The sequence below is a fragment of the Corvus brachyrhynchos genome, unplaced genomic scaffold (genome assembly GCF_000691975.1).
Source record: "Corvus brachyrhynchos isolate BGI_N302 unplaced genomic scaffold, ASM69197v1 scaffold31, whole genome shotgun sequence".
In the NCBI taxonomy this organism is placed as follows: Eukaryota; Metazoa; Chordata; class Aves; order Passeriformes; family Corvidae; genus Corvus; species Corvus brachyrhynchos.
In genome coordinates this window covers 3,308,257-3,313,472 of record NW_008236196.1, presented here as the reverse complement: position 1 = coordinate 3,313,472, position 5,216 = coordinate 3,308,257, and the positions used below count along the sequence as shown (strand labels likewise).

General features: G+C 51.6%; 1 long non-coding RNA gene across 1 annotated transcript; it reads left to right on the top strand.

The window, feature by feature from the left end:
• Positions 1–115: 115 nt before the first annotated feature.
• On the top strand, positions 116–4,260 carry LOC108448189. Its single transcript, XR_001863984.1, has 2 exons — positions 116–198; positions 666–4,260. It is a non-coding gene; the product is annotated as an uncharacterized LOC108448189 (long non-coding RNA).
• Positions 4,261–5,216: the final 956 nt, after the last annotated feature.

Below are 5,216 nucleotides of genomic sequence, written 5' to 3'. Positions count from 1 at the left end.
GCGGGTGGACGGGGGTGGCAGGGCCGTGTGGCGGGCCCGATAGATGCCCCAAAGGGAGAAACGCGTCCCCGGGGATCTGCTGTCAGTGACCGCGGGCAAACACCGGGAGCAAATCCGAGCCCGGCGGAGAACAGTAACGGGGTGGCCTGCTGCTGCCGACACGACAGATGGACCTGGGCACCGCTTCTCTCCGTAAAGGTGAATCTGGCCCGGGAGGGCAGAGGGGGGAGAAGGGCCGCCAGGCACGGAAGGGCATTGCTGCCCTTTCAATGTCACAGATGCCTGTCACCCAGCAGTGGTGGCCACGGAGGTGTCGGCATCTGGCCGGGTGTCAGGGCGATTAACTGTGACAGCACCACTTTGCCGACGGACGCCGCCAAACCGCCCAGGTTCTCTTCCTCCCTGACGGAAGGGAGGGCAACGCGCGCCCTCACCTAACGGTCCCCAGTCCGCAGCCCCTGCATGAATCCCATTCCTGCGCTCCACAGCTTCCCCTGGGCCGAGAACGAAAAGGCTGCAAGCTCTGCAGTCACTCCTGCTGCCTTTTGGGACTAGGGACATTCCCAAAGCACTGATGCAGGCAGGACTGGTGACAGGTAACCCACTCCTAAAATGGTATGGAGAAATATTACACCACTTTATTAAGGAAGCCTTTTTAATTCCAGGTGAAACAAGAACGCCACTCTTCCTGCTCTTCGTGAGGGCTTTAGCTCTGACGTAACTTTCCAGCCAAGTCAGGCTTCCCCCTGCCGTTCTGTTCTGAACCAAAATGGAAAAGGCCCAGCTTTCTTCACTTCTCTGAGGTATGTTGCCACCTGTGTGATCCACCCCAGAACCTGCTGCCTTTCAGCAGAGGCCTATAAGGAGCATGGTGATCCATACAAAATACTGCTTTGTCAGCAATATGCTGTGTTTAGGCTTAGAAAAAGGCCCTCTGATCTTGTAGCTGAAGACAGAACAGAATTAAGGCCATGTCCACCCCAAGCTCACAATAGGAATCTGCCACCTATGGTCTTCTAGGCAGCCCTGGGGAAGCACCACCATCCAAGCAGCCAAAAGTGTCAGCTTTTAAAAGGAGGGGGCAAGAGAGCCAGCTAGAAGCCCCTCTCCCAGACATTCCTTTGTGTCTGTGCATAGTTCCCTTTGTCTAAGGTCCCCCTAACCGAACTTCTTTCTCATTTCAACCAAAGTCTTTCTGTATTTGGGCATAACTTACCAGCCCAGACCTGAGCTGCCCCATGTGTGGATCTATTTCTTCTCTGGGGAGGAGGCGGCTGTGTGCCCAGTCTCAGTGCTGTGACAACACTTGAAAAAGCAGGTTCCTAGAAACAGTTTCATTCATGAAGTGTGAAGGTCACTGCAACAGCAGAAACAAAATGGAGGCAGCGGAGGCTGCAGTGGCCTTCCAAAGCCACTCAGTGCCTGACAATCTATGGGTAAAAAGAAAACTGCATCAAGGGCAGAAAAGCCTCAATCTGCTATGGCACAGGAAGAGGATCACGAGCCAAGTCAGTTTATTCAAGTCACAACGCCCCGAAGACTTTTCACGGAGGGATTTCTGGTTCACACACAAAATGACCATGACAGACTGAGCAAAATTAGCTTGAAGACACCTTGAGGATAATTTTTACCCATTCTCTATGCAAAACTGCCCTGCCAGCTGCCAAGCCCACTGCCTCTTCACATGCAAGCACACAGGCTGCACAAGTGATGAGAAGCAGAAGCAAGCCACAGGCTTTCGCTACTCACCTATGCCTAGCCAGCACCTCACCCTGCCCCTGATGTAGTGGAGCAGGAGCCAGAACACTCTCGCAGTGCTCACCTGGACCTGGGATGTGATCCGACCCCAAAGATGGGAAATGAGATCGGTGCAAAGTGGGCAAAGAGCTTCTGAGCTTTCCCAGGGGAGCTCTCAGCAGAAACTAGAAAGGTTTCCCAGAACTATCAGTAACACACTCTCTGCTCACTATTCCAAGAAACTTTTCTGCCCTTTCAGCAGTGCCTTTCACCTGTGCCTAGTGGCCTCAAAGCACGTCCACTAGAATAGCAGGTGAGGCAGGGGCTTGTGCCTCACTTCAAAACAGTCTGCTACATATCAGACATGGGGAACCAAAAACATTCCTCAGGACAAGCAGGCCAACCGTGCCCTTCGGTAGGAGCCTGAAGGTCATGCTCTCCTCTGCTGGCTTTTGGCATTACCCAAGAGTTCTGTATAACACAATTTCCTTCCAACAGATTTTCAACATTTCACAGTAGCATGGAAGCAACCCCTGGCTTGGCCTTGAGAGTAGGATAAATGAGCCCAGAATAGGGCTGACAGAGGAAGCTCCTTTCTGTGCTCTTTGCAGGTTGTAGCAAATGCACATCCCTCCCTCTGTGGGGTAAAACCTTCCCAAACAAATAAACCCACTTCACACCATCCATGTGTCTGCACCTTCCCTGTCTCCGTTCTCCCCCAGTCCCTGTCCAAAGCAAGCTTTTCTCTGAAGGGAGAGAAAAGGTTAATCAAGTCACTCCTCTCTAACCATCACCCCCCTCACCACCACCACCAGCACTCTTTCTCTCTCTTCCCCTCCCCCTAATCTGTGCAGCCTCATTAAAAGAGCTTTGTAACTGTTTAGGACTGGAACAAACAATCCATCCACTTTGAGAGGGACTCTGGGACAGGAGTTAAGGCACTTTTCGTCTTAGGCACTAGAAATTCTCAGCGTTTTCTACTTAGGAGAGGGGGGGAATGGGACTCATTGCACTCCTTCTCCATTGTACACGCAGACAGAGGTCAGTAATCCTGCAAGCTGCCAGCACAGCCAAGGCACCTCTGACAGAACAGATGGGAGAATGGATTTGGGGTTGCTCAGGAATCAGTGAGCCCCTCAGACATCCCTCTCCCCTGCTCCCAAAGGAGTGCTCCTCTTTCCAGCCTGTCCTCAGAGCACAGGAACTGGGGAAGGTGACCTGCTGCATCCCAGCTGCCTGTGGGCTGTGGAAGCAGGTTCTGGTGGCTCCCCATCGTGGCGTGGTGCAGAGGCACACCAAAGGCAGGCAGCCTGGCGGGTGTGCGATCATTAACAGTCTAGTCACAGGCTTGTTCTCCCTCCCTCAGTGTCTGATCACTGCCTGTTCCCTATGGCAATACAGCTGGTATATCCAGGTCCTGCTGCTGTTCAGGGCAGGAAAGGAAGAGCTCCCAGACCGTCATCAGGGGTGACCTGTCACCAGTGTGCCAGCAAGACCCGCAGATGAAGGAGGATGGGGAATAACCACCTGTCCCCCATTCTCTAAGAAAGGTAGGACTGGAAGGGGACAACAGTGCAACCTCTCTAATCCCATGGTGCGTGAGGACTGTGCACACCGCCCAGCACAATCAATCAGCTGGGGAGGGTGGCACTGCAAAAGCACCTTTCCCTCCCTTGCCTGCATGGAAAGGCTATCGCCACCAGTGGAGGCAGACACCTGTGGCATCAGTGCTGCCCAGACCCAACCATGAAGCAATTTCCCACCATCCCAGTCTTGCTGTAGGAGCAACCGTAACAGCTAGTTCAGTAAGGAGTCATCCCCCTGAACCTTCACCAGAGGAGCACCGTAATTCCTTCATCCCTTCTCCTTCACTTCCAGGAAGCTGCCTGACACATCCTGGACTCTGCTTCCTCAACTGAGACTCTGTCAGGGCTTTTATTTAATGCTCTCTAATGTGCCTGGCTTGCTAGATAGATCAGCCTGACAGCCAGATAAATATTATCATCAAAGCACAAACCCTAGTCCCGTGTGAAGAGTCATGCCTTCTGCCATGCTCAGAGTCATCACCAAGCTGCCTACGTGAGATCTGCTGGTATTTCTAACGTTCCCATCACCGTAGTGCCCGGACAACCAACGGACAAATAAGGACAGAACCGAAGGGCAGATCTCACTGTCGATCTGCCTGAGCACTTATATGGCCCACATCACCCAGGTACCTGAATCTCTAGCCATCTCTCGTGTCTGTCCCTGCAACCTTTCCCCTTAAACTCCTGTAATTCTTCCCTACCATTTTTTCCATTGTTGTACTATTTTCTCATTTGCACCATCCTCCAGCCTAGGAGAAAAGGCAGCATGAGGCTTTTTATGCAGCTCCTGAGGACAGACAGATCTCGACTCTACCTGATCTGCTGTTTCCTCTTCTGGGGAAGAGGAAGGGGAGGGGAGAAGGAACAAGGGGAGGGTTAAAGGGTGTTATCACTGGACACCAATAAAGAGTTGTCTCACCTAGAGGTGGGGAACAGATGCTACTGTACAAGTTTAGTGAGAAGCTGGGAGGCAAAGAAACCCCTGTTTTGGGTGATGGTGGAAAAACTCCTGGAGAGCAGAAAGAATTGTGCCACCAGCCAAATCTGGCAGGAAGGCAGCAGGGAGCTGCTCTGTGCCACACTCAAGTGAGAGTGCGCCTCAGTTCCCATCGAGCACAGCCAAGCACAGCCTAATGTGCGGCTGTCACTGGATAAAGTAGAGATATAACAGGCTAGAAACAAAGCGTGCAGTGCTTGCATGACTTCAGTTACAGCTGAAATGGCTCCTAATTGGGGAGTTGCCTTCCAGCATCGGTGCTGAACAAACAATGTGAATAACTGATTAGTTTGCAAGCGACGTTTATTTTCACGATTGTGGGAGATGATCTGGCCCGCTCTCTTTCCAGGTGCCGAGCAGAAATGGCAGGAGAGAACTAACCTGTTATAACCTTTAAAACGTAATCCATGCCTGCCTCCCGAACAGCCACTTTCACGTGGGCACTCTGTCTAAACCCCTTAGTATCTCTTGGCAACACAACCCTCTTGACTCTTTAGAAAACAGATTTATAGGACAGGTTTGCAAAGAAAGCTGCCTTTCTTTCTTCTTTTTTTCTTTAAAAAGAGGAAAGGAGGAAGAGTTGATCTGTAATTCCTCAAGAATGACAATGAGGTAAAAGTGACTGAAGAGGAAGAGAAAAATCCTTGGTTTTGTAATCTCGGTGCAGGAGATCTGCATTTTGGTTAATTTTTTTTCCAATCTGGAAGAAATTCTGGATCCATTTTGTCCTCTTTGATCTCTATTTGTTTTTCCAGCTAGGCATTTTGAACTCCACTCGGCGGCACGAACCCGAGCTGGGACCCAAGGCAAATATCGCCGAAACAGCCTTTTGCAATGTCAGGAGACCCGAGGCTGATGCAAGAAGGCAGCGCGCTGCCTCCCTGCTGCGCCCCGCC